Genomic DNA, 18,612 nt, shown 5'->3' on the forward strand with positions numbered 1-18,612 from the left:
AGCGCAAAATGGCTAAGCAGGGATGGCTAGAGGACATATGTAAGGATGTAGAGGCTTATGTCACTAGGAGTAAGATAGATACTGCCTACAGGAAAATTAAAGAGACCTTTGGAGATAAGAGAACCACTTGTATGAACATCAAGAGTTCAGATGGAAATCCAGTTCTAAGCAAAGAAGGGAAAGCAGAAAGCTGGAAGGAGTATATAGAGGGTCTATACAAGGGTGGTGTACTTGAGGACAATATTATGGAAATGGAAGAGAATGTAGATGAAGATGAAATGGGAGATACCATATTGCGTGAAGAGTTTGACAGAGCACTGAAAGACCTAAGTCGAAACAAGGCCCCGGGAGTAGACAATATTCCATTGGAACTACTGACAGCATTGGGAGAGCCAGTCCTGACAAAACTCTACCATCTGGTGAGCAAGATGTATGAGACAGGGGAAATACCCTCAGACTTCAAGAAGAATATAATAATTCCAATCCCAAAGAAAGCAGGTGTTGACAGACGTGAAAATTACCGAACTATCAGTTTAATGAGTCACAGCTGCAAAATACTAACACGAATTCTTTACAGACGAATGGAAAAACTAGTAGAAGCCGACCTCGGGGAAGATCAGTTTGGATTCCGTAGAAATACTGGAACACGTGAGGCAATACTGACCTTACGACTTATCTTAGAGGAAAGATTAAGGAAAGGCAAACCTACGTTCCTAGCATTTGTAGACTTAGAGAAAGCTTTTGACAATGTTGACTGGAATACTCTCTTTCAAATTCTAAAGGTGGCAGGGGTAAAATACAGGGAGCGAAAAGCTGTTTACAATTTGTACAGAAACCAGATGGCAGTTATAAGAGTCGAGGGACATGAAAGAGAAGCAGTGGTTGGGAAGGGAGTAAGACAGGGTTGTAGCCTCTCCCCGATGTTATTCAGTCTGTATATTGAGCAAGCGGTAAAGGAAACAAAAGAAAATTCGGAGTAGGTATTAAAATCCATGGAGAAGAAATAAAAACTTTGAGGTTCGCCGATAACATTGTAATTCTGTCACAGACAGCAAAGGACTTGGAAGAGCAGTTGAATGGAATGGACAGTGTCTTGAAAGGAGGATATAACATGAACATCAACAAAAGCAAAACGAGGATAATGGAATGTAGTCGAATTAAGTTGGGTGATGCTGAAGGAATTAGTTTAGGAAATGAGACACTTAAAGTAGTAAAGGAGTTTTACTATTTGGGGAGCAAAATAACTGATGATGGTCGAAGTAGAGAGGATATAAAATGAAGACTGGCAATGGCAAGGAAAGCGTTTCTGTTGAAGAGAAATTTGTTAACATCGAGTATAGATTTAAGTGTCAGGAAGTCGTTTCTGAAAGTATATGTATGGAGTGTAGCCATGTACGGAAGTGAAACATGGACGATAAATAGTTTGGACAAAAAGAGAATAGAAGCTTTCGAAATGTGGTGCTACAGAAGAATGCTGAAGATTAGATGGGTAGATCACATAACTGATGAGGAAGTATTGAATAGAATAGGGGAGAAGAGCTGTTTGTGACACAACTTGACAATAAGAAGGGACCGGTTGGTAAGACATGTTCTGAGGCATCAGGGGATCACCAATTTAGTATTGGAGGGCAGTGTGGAGGGTAAAAATCGTAGACGGAGACCAAGAGGTGAATACACTAAGCAGATTAAGAAGGATGTAGGTTGCAGTAGGTACTGGGAGATGAAGAAGCTTGCACAGGACAGAGTAGCATGGAGAGCTGCATCAAACCAGTCTCTGGACTGAAGACCACAACAACAACAACATACAACCATTGGAAACAACAAGGTAAACATTCGGGTTTTTGATGTCGCTATTAATCCCTAAGTTGAATCCCAAAGTTACATCAGCACAAAGAGTTAGGAGGAGGAAGAGTCTCCATATGATATGATTGTTACAACGAATAAAACTGCCACCTTTTAGCTGCAAGAGAAAGTCCACCGCACTGTATTGAGATGCAATAAACACCATAGCAAACACTGATGTCCACATACCACGTTGGACACGCATCTCAGGGATTTCGCCAGGCCTGCAGCTGGACTCAGCCATTTGGTGAGTGGCTGCTGGGTGTATCCAGGATGGCCCCATTGGTAGGAATTCGGATGTTACCATACGTACAGTGCGAACACTTGTCATATTGAATCTTCTCAAATACCCACATAAAAATCAGAGAATAAGCACAGCACACGAGATCACGAAGGCCGCCCAACACGTACTGTGTATTAGTCCGCTATTCACCAGCCCAGAGGGTGACACAGTTAGGTCACCTCCAACCCTTCCTCACCTGACCGGTTCAGGAGGCTCAGCCGATGGTTCACACCTTAAGCTAAAATTATGAGCTCGTTCCAGTTGCTGGCTACCTCCGCCATGAACGCGTATGGTCAGCAGAATCATCCTAGGAAAGCAGCCATATATTTATCGGTGTAATTTAAATTATATATTATGATTGCAGTCTCAGTCTGGTCGCCTTAAACAACCAGCAAAAGTATCGGAAACACCTCCTCCTGATGGCTGTGGATTTGGAAATATCAGTTGTCCTTGTAAATCTGTATCCTTCCTATGAAAGGACACAATTTTCCATGCAAAATCTTTCATTTTCCTTGTAAGTAGGCTGTTTAGGTTTTTGTGTTGGTAACGCCACGTAGCGCTCTGTGTAAAAGTCACTGACTGTGCTATGTGCAGTATGTGGCTGGAATATTTGCTATTGCAGTGTTGGGCACTTGAGTGTGAACAGCGAGTGTCGCGTAGCGTTGTGCAGTTGGAGGTGGGCCGCCAGCAGTGGTGGATGGGGGGAGAGAGATGGCAGAATTTTGAGAGCAGACGATCTGAACTTGTGTCCATCAGAAAGAGTAAATTTGTAATACTGGATATCATGAACTGATATGACTTTTGAATATTATTAAGGTAAATACATTTTTTTCGCTATCAAAATCTTTCATTTGCTAACTATACTTATCTTTAGTTAGTGCCTACAGTAGTTAGAATCTTTTATTTAGCTGGTAGTATTGGCGCTCGCTGTATTGCAGTAGTTCGAGTAACGAAGATTTTTGTGAGGTAAGTGATTGATGAAAAGTATAGGTTATTGTTAGTCAGGGCTATTCTTTTGTAGGGATTATTGAAAGTCAGATTGCGTTGCGCTAAAAATATTGTGTGTCAGTTTAGTTTTGATCAGAATAAGTAAAGAGAGTAATGCCTGAGTACGTTTAGCCATTTATAATTTTTCGAAAGGGACGTTTCATCCTTACTGCATCAGCATCCAATAATTGGGTGCTGGTGCCAGCGAACAACATTGACAAAAATTCCGGGATGGATGGACATGCTCCATTTGTTTTCCTTGCGAGTGGTACCAGTGTGTCTTAGGAAGAGAGACGTAATGGTCTTATAAGTGACCAGCTGTTATGAATACGGTCGCAAAGACTACGTTACAGTCACTCTGCATAAAAAGGGGTAGAGCTAACGACATTCACCTTAAGAAATACACACGCTTCATATATCGAGGTATGACATTGCAACTAACTGAATTTTGAAATCTGAAGCTACCTCCACCATAATGGACATCCTGCAGAAGGAAGGAAAAAAATCTGGAAGGGGGAAGAGCATGGTTTGGAAACTGGGCAATTGCGGGATCGAATCCCGCCAGAAACACCAGTCCTAGTATACACCAATGGGATGCAAGGAAAAACTGCCTGCACATAAAGGGTATCGATTTAATTAACTGTTCAATCAATGTAATACTGATGGAATATTTCCAAGATACCCATAGCTGGGGATTTACCAGAATTAAACAGAAGAGAGGTTAGTGCAGTACACAACAGACACTCACTGGGAAGGAAGTAGCCACTTGAGAGAGAGAGAGAGAGAGAGAGAGAGAGAGAGAGAGAGAGAGGGGGGGGAGGGTTGGGAGGGAGAGAGACCATGTGTTTTGACAGTAATTTCTCAGATATCAATATGAAAGAGTTGCTGCTACCTGATGCTTTGCTTGGGGCTAATGCAGCTTGTGGTCTGCATGCTGCACGAGCCGGTCCTGTGCGCAGTCTGACTCTGAGCTCCATGGGACTCAACTGGTGTGGTCATCAGTCCCCTAGAACTTAGAACTACTTAAACCTAACTAACCTAAGGACGTCACACACATCCATGCCCGAGGCAGGATTCGAACCTGAGACCGTAGCTGTGCGCAGTCTCTCTCCTGACCTGTGTGTGTAGGAACGTGTGGGATGGCCAGCATGTCTGCCTTGCAGTCGGTGCAAAGACGTGATCAGAAGATTTTTAACAGTGTAATTACGTGTGGTGAGTTACATTAATATCTATTTCGTATTCCTTGCGTGGTCGCAATAAGGTATGGGCAAATTAATTAATCCTTTTCGAAGTATTTTACAAGACTTGTACCTTCCAAAAGAGCAGAGAATGATTAGCTTCTCCAGCTAAATAAAAGAGAGGTCCAACCCCTCTGAACTACATTTTATAAGCAAACAGTATATAATCTGCCATGTAATTGTTATTGATTTCTGTTTTGTATCATGTGAGCCTTCCTCTCCAGTACAGACTGAGTCTTTTTCTCCTTGATTTCCAAATGGTGGAGGGGAGGGAAAGTGGGGTAAGTAGAGTAGGGCTGTGGGGTTTCCCAGGAGGGGGAAGGGGTAATTAATTTGCCAATTTTTTTAATTAGTCAATTAATTTGATATCAAAAGTGTACTTCTAACGGTGAGGGGAAAGAGAGAGGGTGTGGGGATGTCACAGAAGGGTAGAGAGGGAGAAGGGGGAGAGGGACGGTGATCATAAACCACTTAGCAGGACAATAGGTTAAAGTCATAAATCAATCCGTTGGCATAATTTAATTGATTTGTATATTAATTTCATCTCAAAATGTGACTTAACGAATGTTGCCCTACTAATCCTGGCATGTTTATTATTTCTTCCTGTATACCAGTACTAAGCTATAGCGGACTGGTTTTTTTGCCAATACAAAACTATATGAGATGTTTAGTTTACTAGTTCAAATCTGACACAATGGTGCCAAACAAGTCACTGTTTTTTTTAAATTATTTACTATTTTCTCTGCTAATACATCTGTGCTTGGCTTCGTAAGAAAGCTTGAATCATTTGGAAACGAGACTAGTTCTGGTGGATCAACGGTAGATAACTAGCGTACTTTAAGAACAGCAGGCCAATGGTTTAACTCTGCTAGACTCCCGTTATAATTCTATAAATTAAGAAAAGAGACACTGAAACCGTTAGAGTTCTACTGCTACTTGAGTAGCAAACTACGTGACGACGGCAGAAGTAAAAAAAAATGCTAAAATAGAATTTGAAATAGTAGGAAAAGTGTTGCAGAGAAAGAGTAATATGATAAAACCTAATATCCAGTTAGTGTATTCTGGAGCATTTCCAGAAAAATAAACTTTAAAAATGTGATGGTACGAAAGCATGTAGAAGATTTGATGAGTAGATCGAGTTACTAATGAGGAGGTACTGAACTGAATGAGAAGAGAATTTCATTATGGTGCATTTTGGCACGTATGTCTTAGTCAGTGTGTTCCCGTCTTGGCTTCTACGTTTAGAACTTTGTGTATTCCCGTTCATTGTGTTTCTGCTGGCATTTTCGTTTGATGATGAGATAAAATGATGACCCGTGCTGCATGATGTAACGAAGCTAACGTAGGATCATGACTTGCAGTGTTCTGTACAAAAAATAAATCGTCTTTAAATATTATGGACTACCTGGAGCTAGTGACATATGTTTTCTCTTTTCCCATGCTGTGAGAGGGAACAGAAGATTGTATTTTGTTGGTGGAACGCTTAGAAGATGCACAAATCTGTCAAAGAGACTGCATACACTACGCTTTTCCATCCTGGACTGTTAACATTAAGCTTTCCCCTCCCCTTCTAGATTATTAGTGCGCAACATTGGATCCTTACCAGATAAAACTAATGAACAACATAAACGAAAAATTCAAAGGGTGACAGATAGATTTGCCTTACCTTGAAGAAAGCGAGAGGATGACTTGGATATGACATGCGAGTGGCAGTCATTAAAACAAAGGTACTAGTAGCCGTGGCGAGATTTTTCGGAAAATTTGAACCATCAACTTTTTCTTCCGAATATAATGTTGACTCTGACCTACATGGAGAAAAATAACCACTATAATAAAATAAGCGAATAAATGCTCACAAGAAAGCCTTAATGTTCATTTTTTGTACGTGCTATTCGATAGTGCAACTGTAAAGAATACGATGAAGATGGTTTCACGATACTTCCTCTGAACACCTACGTGTGAATTTCAGAATAATCATGTTGATGTAGTTTATCGCAAGGAGGTGGATTCACTTTCGATCCTGGCGATTTGCAGATGTCTATCAGAGTTAATGAAGTTAGCCCAATACCTGGAAAATTATGTCCTGTTTCTTCACACCTACTGTTCTATTGCATATACACTGAAGCACCAAAAACACTGGTGTGGGCATGAGTATTCAAATATACAGATACGTAATCAGGCAGAATACAGCACTGCGTTCTAAACGCCTATATGGACAACAAGTGTCTGACGCAGTTGTTTGATCGGTTCCTCCAGCTATAATGGCAGATTATCACAATTTAAGTGAGTTTGAACTTTGTGTTAGGGTCGGCGCACGAGTGATGGGATACAGAATCTCCGAGGTATTGATGAACTTCGGATTTTCCAGTGCGACTACTTCAAGAGTGTACCGTGAATATCAGGACGTTGGGAAACATCAAAGCTGCAACATCGCTGCGGCCGGAAAAAGATCCTGCAAGAACAGGACCGACGACACCTGAAGAGAACCGTTCGGCGTGACAGAAGCCTAATCTTTTCGCAAGTTTCTGCAGATTTTAATGATGGGCTATAAAAAGTGTCAGCGTTTGAACCTTTCAACGAAACATCATCGATATGGGCTTTCGGAGCAGAAGGCCCACTCGGATACCCTTGATGACTGGATGACAAAAACCCTGACGCTTCGCCTGGGCCAATCAACATCAACATTGGACAGGAAATATATTGCCTGGTTGGACGAGTCTCGTTTCAAATTGTATCGAGCAAAAGGACGTGTACGGAATCCATGGACCCTGAGTGTCAGCAGAGGACTGTTCAAGCTGGTGGAGGCTCTGTAACGGTGTGGCTCGTGTTCAGTTGCACTGAAATGGAACCGCTGATACGTCTAGGTACGACTCTGACACGTACGTAAGCAACATGTCTGGTCACCTGCATCCATTCATGTGTACTGTGAATTCCGACGGACTTGGGCAATTGCAGCAGAACAATGCGACACCCCACACGTCCAGAATTGCTACATGGTGGCTCCAGGAGCACTCTTCTGAGTTTAAACACCTCCTATGATCACCAAACTCCCAAGACATGAACATTATTGACTGTATCAGGGATACCCTGCAACGTGCTGTTCAGAAGAGATCTCCACACCCCCTCCCCCCCTTCCCCCATAATGTTACTGATTTATTAACAGCGCTGCAGGATTTATGGTGTCACTTCCCTCCAGCACTACTTCAGACATTAGTGGAGTCCATGCCAGGTCGTGCTGCGGCACTTCTGCGTGCTCGCAGGGATTCCAAGCGATATTAGGCAGATGTACCAGTTTATTTGGCTCTTCAGTGTATAATACATAAAGCTTATTTGTGTGATTACGACAGCTAACAATAAATTTGTAACATATTTATGTATGTGTAAACAACTGTCTCAGCTATGATCATTGCCTTATCCTATTGTTTCTGTTCTTTGATGCTTCTTATCTTTAATTTTCAATGCACTTGAAACAATTTACAGTTGGTTCGTACTGTCTCGAGATTATCCAGTACACCTGCCTAAGAAGTTGCACGTATGACACATTATAGATAGTGTTAGGTGTTTTTCATGTTGATTTTAAATGTAAAAGCTTTCTAAGCTGGTGTTACAGTGAAAGTTAGCGTTCTTTTATTGTTGCGTAAAGGTTTGGATTTTAACTACGTTGTTTCTGCAAATGTCTAAGAACTTCCCTTATAATGTACGATTGGGACGCACGTGTTATTAAAGATTACTTTTTACTTCCAATAATTGTTTTACTTGAACGCTAAGCTCACAGTGTTAGTTCAGGTATATAAGCAGCTGGAAAATAAGAGTGATTTTCTGAAGCTGTAGTTAATCCAGCTTCAAATTTAGCTAATGGAGCTGTTGTCGGTGTCCATCAGGAAATGGACCGCCGTGGAGCCGAGCGGCGGGGCTGGGTTGTATCGCAGCTGGCGGAGGGGCCGACGTCCACCATTTATCAGGGAAGATGAGGCCAATCGACGGGCGCGCCGTCCTTCAATCTGGCCCGGAACCCTCCTGCCGGGTGGCGGTCTGTCTGCAGCGACGCCTCCGTCTTTAAAGGCGACTCGCGAAAGAGCTGGCCATCACTCTCCGAGCGCGCACAGCGAGACAACCTTTTCCCGCCCTAGCCCGAGAGCTCGTGTGTAGACACACACACACATACACACACACACACACTACCCATCACAAACGTTTTGCTCCACATTTCGTGAACAATTGAAGCTTTTTCTCTTTTGAAAAACTGACGCTTTGTTCGACAACGAGGACATTAGCGAGATGGACGAGGAAGATTCAGGAACGCAGACGTATCTAGAGGGGCTATTCGGAAGGTAAGGTTCGTTCGATCGCAAAACGGAAGCCACTGTCAAAGTAAAATGTTTTATTTGCAACAGTTTCCTACGCTTTGGAGCTACTTCCCTACATAGTCTGCCCTCCGACTGGGACATTTGTGGTAGCGATGGCCCACTTTCCAGAACCCTTTTCATAGAAGACAGCCGCCTGTGGTTTCCACCAAATCTCTACGCTGATCAACAGCTCGTTATCTGTCCCAGAATGTTGTCTTCATAGCCAGGGTTCATGGTAGCAGACATGAAACTCTGAGGGAGCCAGTTACAGACTGTATAGTGAGTGATCAAACACTTCTATTCGAAAAGACTACAGCAACACCTTCATCACCCCTACAGAACGCGGCAGAGTATTGTCATGAAGAAGAAAACGCTTGACCGATATGCTATGTGGACTTCCTGTCATCGAGCGAAATCTCTCACCAGGCCGTGATGCTTTGCGAGATACACTACTTTCTAGGCACCTGTGCACTCTTAACTTGAAAGAGCGACATGACTCGATCCATGGGCATAAGAGAAAAAATAGTTCAAATGGCTCTGAGCACTATGGGAGTTAACTTCTAGGTCGTCAGTCCCTCTGAACGTAGAACTACTTAAACCTAACTAACCTAAGGACATGACACACATCCATGCCCGCGGCAGGATTCGAACCTGCGTCCGTAGCGGTCGCGCGGTTCCAGACTGTAGCGCCTAGAACTGCTCGGCCACTCCGGCCGGCGGCATAAAAGAGATACTGCCCATCACATCTGCGCAGAGCCTACGCAATTATATTAGCTTCACTGTAGTTTCCATTTAGCGCTTGATCGGACCTTACTTTTCGAATACTTTTCGCATACTAATGACGATAACTGATGTCTTTATGCCAACATACGGAATGGTAGAGCCCAAACAAAGCAGTAACTCCCCGTACAAAGATCTGCGCACATACAAAAAAGGTAGTGTTATGCTTCAGGTGGAACAGCGACGGTGTTGTGTACTCCGCATTGTTTCCCCAAGATGAAACCATCGCTGCTGACATTTACTATCAACAATTGCGAGGCCTTGCAGACGAAATCAAAGAATAACGACCAGGTAGGCTGAATGAAGTGATGCTATTCCACGATGACGCCCGCCCTCATTATAACAGAGTGACAAAATAACACTATTCACGAATAGGTTAGAACGTTCGTTATTCCATACCCACCTTATTCACCTGAGCTTGCGCTCTCAGATTTTCAGATTTTCCACTCTCTTTCGAACATTCTTCAAGGAACTTCCCTTCCGGATCAGAGTGCGGTCCGAACATGGCTCGACAAGTTCTTCACCTCAAGAATCACGCGATTTCTACACCCGTGGATTCGAAAAGCTACTCTAGCATTGGCAGACTGTTGTTAATTGCGGAGGATCATTTGTTACTCATGGTTCAATACTCTGTTATGTGTATCTGCTGTATTTGTTAAAATTATGAAGAAACGCATAGACCTAACACGAGTTAGCTTGTGAAGTGAGCTCGGACTGCCAAGACTTGTTTAATAGTATTTTAGCTTAAGGAGACTGTTACCTGACTGCGTAAGACGTAAGACCTAATACTAGGCACATTCAGCAAAATTCACACGTGCTTTTCTTTGATTATTCACAGAGGCTAAACCGTTGTCAAATTTCAGCCGTGGTAAAAAAAAATGCTGTTTTGAAGCGAGCTCCCCAACGCGTTGTGTGAAGCAGTCGCCCTCCGTTTCTGGCGGTGGCGCCGCTGTGGTAATCGCAGCTTTGTTGTCTCCCTCTGGTGGTAATACGGAAAGGTTGCCTGTTGACGTGCATTTAAGGGGCGCTATGAGCTCGGCAGCGGTTTCTTTCCTCTCCTCCCTCCTTGTTTTTCCCCCTCCTCCAGGTCCCCCTCCCCCACCCCCCCCATATGCCCTTGGTTCGGGAGTGTCATATTTGTGCCGCCATTTTCGTGCAGTGTTTTACAGTGAGTGTTTTTACAGTGAGTGTTCCGTGTTGTGTCTTTTGGGTAGTGTAGCGAACAGCCACCATACTGCCGCTGGCTGTGATTTTTTTTATCTCTTGCGAACAGAAACCAAACTGTCGCCATGTTTTTTAATTGTGTGTCTAGTATGTTACTTGTCTGATTCCTGTGTATTTTATCAACATTGCCAAGCCCTTTTGCTTTCTGTTTTAACTTTCCACATTTTTCGGCCATTTTACACTTTAAGTCACCGTTTTATCGCCTGTTTTTCTTGTTTCTTTCTCCTTCCTTTTTTTTAAAAAAAGTCAGTAGGCTGTAGAGCAGCGTACTAAGCTTTTGCCAGCCCGCCCCCTTCGGTGGGAATTGAAAATCAATAAAGAAAAAAAACTCGGCAGTTGGTCAGTCGGAGTGAGGCTGGGTCAGTCTCGCGTCACCAGTTGCTGGTCTGTCTCTCGTTCTCATTAGTGCGGCAGTTAGTGTCTGTCTGTCGTCGAAGTGCCAGTATGTCTGTCGTTTGGATCAAACTTTGAAGCCAGAAAATGAGTCTTGCCACTCCGCCAGTAACAGAACTCAGCTAGCGGTCACCCCATCGGGGCTGAGTTCCTGCATCTGAGTCTGAGCGCTAGGCCGCCAGTCTGCTCGAGTTGCTCGGGCAACGGTCATTGGCGGTTGGATCGGTCGGTTGGTCGGTCGCGCACTGAGACACGAGATGACTTGTCCGCCTTGAGCGTCGGCGCATGTGAGGTCCCCATGTGAGTCCAGTGGGCAGTGCCGTATAGAAAGGGGTAGTGGCTTCGCGGTTCACACGAGAGCAACAGGCGCGAAACGACGTCGGGCTGGCCGAGGCGACCTGCGACGCCGTGAAACGGGAGATCGGCGCGCCTTCCTGCGTCCGTTGAAGCGGCTGGCAGCGGACGGTTCGGGAGAGCGTTGAGGGTGCTGCGGCAGGTCTTCGCCAGAAATCGCAGTTTATTAGAAGTTAAGTGATTGGAGCTATGTTGTTTCATTTACTTGTTAAATTCTACTTGTTTTCTTGGTGAGGTTATCAGCTGCTTTCTTTTGGGGATGTCCCACTATTCTTCTCCGTCTGTACACCCGTGGGAAGGTGGTTATTTGTGAATTGGGTTGTCCAGTTGTCCCTTGTGGGATTGGTGAGGTTTAGAGCAGTCTGAGTTTCGGGTTGTTTAGAACCCCCCCCCCCCCCCCCCCCCCGCTCACCCCTGTCAATCTGCCATACGTTAATAGCTGCCTCTGTCATGATTGTCAGATTCGTAGTTAAAGAATTTATTGTTCAAAGGCCGAATTCTTGAAATATGTTTTTATCTTGCCTATCATCTTTATTTTAGGTTATAAGGTTGCCACCCTTCCATCGTAAGAGTCCCTTTAAAAAAATGCACTTTCGGTGGCAAATAATTTGTGTGTTGTACCATTTCCATCCCTTTTTACGGGGTGCGTAGTTTACGTGTTTGTGTGAGTTGTTAAAATTTTTTTTAGTTTAAAGTAATCTGGTGTGTTACAGATTAGAACCTGTCTACTTTTTCAGAGGTTGTTGTGAGCTGTCGTGACTACGCCCGTGTTGAAAGGGAGCAGGCAAGCTTCTCAGCCCGAAGGCTCATACTGTTAATATTGTTCTGTCTGCCTCTAAATAAAATTGTAACTTGATATTTCGAGAGTGCTTTTCAGCTTATAATTTTAAATCTGTTTTTGAAAACGCTTTTAGGAATAAAATTCACATTTGTTAAAAGTAATTTCATTTTCCATCAGTTAGTTCCTGGCAACTACTTCCACGCTCACCTAGTGTGATGAAATGTGTTAATATTCTTGATGACTCGCTAGTAAATAAAGTAAATTCTTTAAGAAAAGATTTATAAAGTAAATTTACAGTTCAAATTTTTTAACGGCGTAGAACATTATGTTCATTGTGCTTCCAGTGTTATGTTGCAGATATTTAAAGGTATACACTTGCCTGTTTTTAGCACATAGCACAGACAGGGAGCTCTATGATCGAATAGCGGCCTGGCAATTAAATATTTTACATGGATCTCATGATGTACAGCAAGATTTTCTTTACCAGATATTAAATAAACAATCGTACCTCAGTGAAAATAACTTGCTTGTGTGACTACTCGTATTTTGAAAATCATATTTAACTGAAAATTTTGTAGCAATTCAGTCCAGACATTTAATCGCGAGCTTCTTAAAAGTATTAATTTACGCGAAAAATGAAGTTTCAATTACCTCAGCTCATCAAAATAAATACCTGGTTCTACAGCTACCTCAAAAATAGAAGTCAACAAGTCATTCGTGGGTCGGAGAACTCATTATGGAAAAACGGGCGCTCTGGAGTTCCCCAAGGCTCCGTACTTGGTCCATTAGTCTTCTCACTGTACATTAATGATATTACTTCAGTGATTCACTCCTGAAACTACCATCTATATGCAGACGACATCCAACTGTACATAAGTGTAAGCCCAAAGAACATTGCTGACGCAGTAGCGAGTATGAACGCAGATCTTTGCCCTGTTTCTCGATGGGCACAAAATCTAGGTCTGAAACTAAACCCCAAGAAATCCCATGTCATTTTTATATCTCATCCAAAGTTAATCACCCGGTACTTTCGCGAAACAGTTCCTCAAATACTCCTCAATGGCACCCAACTACCATACCAAAAAACAGTAAAAGATCTTTGAATAACATTGGATGAACACCTTAACTGGGAAGAACAAACAGTCACAGCTTGCCGTAAATCACTCTCCTCCCTACATGCAATCCAAAAATTTAGAAAAATATTTCCAACCCATGTTAAACAAAAATTAGTACAAACACTAGTCTTGCCTAATCTTTACTACTGTGATGTAGTTCAATATTGCACAAATAGTGAAAATTCGAGATGCCTCGAAGTAGTGATGAATGCTTGCGTTAGATACGTGTGCAATATACGGTTGTATGTTTATATTAGTCCTTCATACTCCCAGCTAGGTTGGATACGCCCACATAAGGTACGATATCTCCAACCAGTGTGCTTACTTCATCGATTTCTTAGTCACCGGTGCCCCCAATACTTATCTTCTCACATTAAACACCTATCATCATTCCACAACCGTAATACCAGATCGGATACGTCTAGCACCTTGGCTGTACCTTTACATAAGAGAAAATCTTTCTCCATGTCATTCTCCATGTGAGCCATGCGACTATGAAACGCGCTCCCCTGTGATCTGCGTCTTATCCAGAACCACACAACATTCAAGAGGGAACTCAAAACGTACGTATTAGGCACGGTATAGGCACCATTTTTGTGCCCCTCTCATCTCTTTTTTTCTCCTCTCCATCATAGCTTCGAATTTTACCATTCTATTTCAGTTCCTCTAACCTAGGTACCTATTCTATATCTCTTTCACCCAATTCTATCGACTTATATCTGCTCGATGTGAATAATTCACAAGCTGCAAGAACATGATAAGAAAATTCCCAACTAGCAATAGGACTGACATCCATAAAAGAAAAATATGTTTAATTTTTATACATAGTATTACTAGCATTATTATTATTACCTGGAATGTTTGAATTATTTTTTGATTATTATAATTATTCTTGTACTACTATTGTAATCTCTATTTTTTCTTTAACGTTAATACTGTATAACACTTGGCATGTCCATAATGTTCTGTACAAACTGAAATTCGTCCAATCTGAGTATGCCTGGTTAGGTGTAAGAGAGGGCCTGACGGTCCTAATCTTGCCAGGTAAAATAAATGCACTGACCAGTTTGTGTGCAGTAAATTCAAAACAAAATAGTGAAAAATGAATGAACAACACATTCCTCAACTATTCACCTACATGTGGTTAAAATACTACAAAAATTAAATAAGCACCTAATTACCCTAAATAAATGGTATCACAACAGCAGAAACTTCACTAATGGCTCAATAGTATTCGCTCTCTTACAGCCCGCCATCTCCTTTTAAGGAAATCAAGAGTTCCTTCTGGAAGTTTTCTTTGGATATAATGCAAGTGATGGGAATGGATATCCTGTCCCATAGATTCTCGGCTGTGGCTACATTCCGTTCCACTATAATGATACCACAATGGGTCGTCACTCAAACATTCCACTCAACTTAGAAAAAGAAACATAATGGTATCTAACTGCAGCCCCTTTGTTAAAACTGTATCGTTTTGAAAAGCTTACATATCCTGGAACAGCACAGCGATTACGATGACCAACAGCTTAAATCCGAATCGATTTTTTTCAGTCATTTGTTAATAGCGTCGATATTCTCGTATTTAGAAATGCATGATGACACAGCGTTGTCTTGTAAATTATTTATTCACGATTGGTTTCGGTCATAGATCTTTTCCACAGTACTGAGCAAACGAAACAAAAGAGAAAGTCTTGAACATATACTGTACAAACGAAGAAAACAAAAGAGAAAGGCTTGAACATAGAAATAAATTACAATGGCAAGGTCACATGAGATTTAGATACAAATGAAAAACATGGAAGAATACGAAAAGTAAGAAACATTTCACATATGAATTCAGTACTACAGCAATGGCTCAACAACAAGTGAGACACTGGCAGACTAGCATACAAGTACTATCAAAGAGGTCAAAAAGCTAAGTCAATGAACATACACCAAAGTCGGCCAGGAAATGAACATACAGGAAACACTGACAAGAATAAAGGACACGGCGGTAGGACATCTGTTAAGACATCAAGGAATAACTTCCATGATGTTAGAGGGAGCTGCACAGGGTAGAACGTATAGAGGAAAACAGAGGTTGGAATACATCCAGCAGATAATTGAGGGTGTGGGTTGCAAGTGATACTCTGTAAGATGTCTCATAATGCCGTTATTTAGCAGTATAAAACAGTGAAAATAGCTATGACGAAAATAAGTATTTATAAACATACAATTTTACATATGTTTTTGGATAGGCGCCGCCCTTAGCAAAACGCAATTTTGTTTTTTAACCCAAAACATGTTTCACTGCAGTTTCAGCACTTTCAGTGGGCTTTTATTTTAAATCTGTTAAAGGTAAAGGATGTTCTTCACTGTTTGTATACATGTAACTATTAGTTTTTAAATCGTAATAACACATATTGGAAAAAACACATAAAATTATTAATTCATACCTTTTTACCACATGGTGTGGTTTTTCTGATGTATTGTGTTTCTACAGTGACTATTTTGTTCCACAATTTGACATCTGCAACCACTTACGCCTTAAAGTACATAAATTGTTTAAGCCAAAACTACGATGTGATTTAACATTCCAAAGATCCCATGTTGGTTAGTTTTAATACAATTATCTTCTTCTTTCGTCCGATCGGACGAGTTTCTCTACGCTTCACAAGTTCCACAATCCTCAACGCAATAGATATTCCATCCACAACTTCACGTTATATGAACTTCAGCGCGTTAAGAATTATCGGACATGCCAGAGTTAGCAGCATTATTCATTCCCACTTGCTAAGACATTGTCACAAGCAAAAAAAGCGCCACTGGTGACTGCGAATAAAAGTGGTCTGAGACATCTACAACCCGGACTAGCGCTATCTCTTCAAAATGGATTCGCCCCGGCTGCAAAATGTACTTCCGTACGTAGACCACTAACTTTCATTCGCACTGTATCGTAGCTTCTGTGAGTGTCGGAGTCACACACCTGCTCTCTACTGACTGCAATAAAATTTCGTTCATGCGTGTTCCTGCGCATGGCATAACTTCACTTAGTTTCAAGTCCCGAGTGCTATTGGCCGTCGTCAGTCGCCATCGTCTACTGTTGCTGTCATCCCGTCGTGTAAGATCCAGATATTATTCAGTTTCACGCCTTCCTCCTTCCCATTGAAATTCTTGGTGTTTTTAAGACTGTCTATGGTCTCTCTGTACAGTCAAGATACGCGCTTGTCGCTTTCGGTATGTACGCCCTAACAAAATGAATGCGGTAGTCTCCTAGCTGGAAAGAATGTTCCATAGCAGCTTATTTGTCAATATACCCTCTTCTACAGTTGCCCTTGTGCTCTTCTAGTCATTTTTGACCGTATTTTTAGGACACATGTACATCTGCCCACAATTTCTCGGAATCCTATTATCTCCTGCTTTTTCCAACTGTTCGCGAGTATCTTTGGCCAACTTCAGGTGATGCTGTATGTTGCAGGTGGATTTGTAAATTACTGCGATATTCCGCTTTCAAGAGTTTTCCTATGAAGTTAGTAAAGAGACAGGGTATGAATCGTACCCTTAAAGAACCGCTTGAAAATGTCCTCTGCAGATTTGTTACGCAGCATTGGGTTTTAAGGGGGGTAGGACGTCAAACGGGCGGACTTAGAACAGGAGAGGCACCACAGGACAATTTAATTTCCACTGTGTATACTTTTACAAATAAATTCATAAAACTTTGAAAGCATGATCAAGAAGGATTCAGGATTCATACTCATAGCAGTGGAAACACAGAAACGTACCAAAATACATTTTTATATGTGAAATTTCATCATTTTTTCACTTAATACTGACTGCATTTATTGCTATAGGTACACTTTTCATCCTAAGTAAGAGAGATTCTTAGATGAATTTTGCACAGCAGACAAACTATAGTTACATGTGTATGAAACTCAAGAGTTTAATTAAATTATGAAAAAATTATTGAACTGTTAGATTTTAAACTTCATATTTAGAAAAAACTCAAATTTTATCGTTAATTATTTCAATTTTTACCACAGTTTTTAATAGATATGGAAAGTTCTAGAGTTTTATACACGTGTAAGTACTGCTTGTGTGCTGTGCAAAATTCATCGAAGAATCTCTGTTACTTAGGAAGGAAAGTGCACCTACAGAAACAAATGTAGCCAGTAGTAAGTGAAAAAATGATGAAAGTTCACATGTAAAAAAAAATTTGCTACGTTTTTGAACTTCCACTGTTATGAGTGTGAGTCCTCAATCCTTCCTGGTCATGCTGGCAAAGTTTTATGAATTTATTTGTAAAAGTATAGACAGTAGAAGTTATAATGTCCTGCGGTGCCTCTCCTGCGACCCGTTTGACGTCCTACCACCCTTAATCTGAAATCCATTCGACCACAGATTAAGAGCCCGGAATATTTTATTACTTGTGACACTCCCGGTCGTGAAAGATTAAATTTTACCATACTACCGATATATAAAGAACGACTGGAGCTCCGATGTGACAATTTCATCAAGGCGATGGTGAACTATCAGGGTTCACGAGTCAAAATATTGGGTATTATTTGCCATTTGTTACGAGATCAGTATTGGCAGTGACCCTGTGAGCAAGCAGTTTTGCTGCGGCTGCAGGGCAGCTTTGTGGCAGTAAGACAGAGGTCGGATGCAGGGTGCGCTTTAACTAGAGAGCAGCATCTACTGCAGGGAAGGGTGGCGGCTAGCGATTGGCTATAAGAGGCTGGCCGGCAAGTAATGCCCAATATAGCGACACAGGACACGGGGAGGAGACGTTTCATTAGACGTCGCACCGCAGCTGGCTGCAGCCGGCCCCGCCGCCCCCGCCGCCTCCCCCGCCGCCCACGCAGCGCCGTAATGACGGGGACGTGTGCCGGCTGGCGTCGCGACGCCGGCGCGCCGTCTCGTTATCTTTACTGCCGCCGTTAGCTGCCGAGATGCTATCCGCCGGCAGCCATCGCTCATGCTGCGACTAATCTCGCCCATCAACGATTCTGTTTTCTTCTGCGCGCCAGGACGAGGGACCAAGTTCCCCGAGCCCGAGAGGGGCGGCCAGCGGTCAAAACAAAGTCGTAGCGCCGTTTAAACCCCGCGGCCGCTCTCCCGTGCCTTCGGGAAGGTCCTAGCAGTAGCTTGCTGAGGCGCAGCAGCGCGGGGAAAATAGGAGACGGCACTAGCGCCACGTGGCGTCTGAGCGCCGCTAATCTCTTTCCGTTAATGGAAGTGCCTCACCACCGAAAGCACCGTCCAAGGGGCTGTGGCATTACCGTCAACGAGC

This window comes from Schistocerca gregaria, chromosome 1 (assembly GCF_023897955.1).
Source record: "Schistocerca gregaria isolate iqSchGreg1 chromosome 1, iqSchGreg1.2, whole genome shotgun sequence".
In the NCBI taxonomy this organism is placed as follows: domain Eukaryota; kingdom Metazoa; phylum Arthropoda; class Insecta; order Orthoptera; family Acrididae; genus Schistocerca; species Schistocerca gregaria.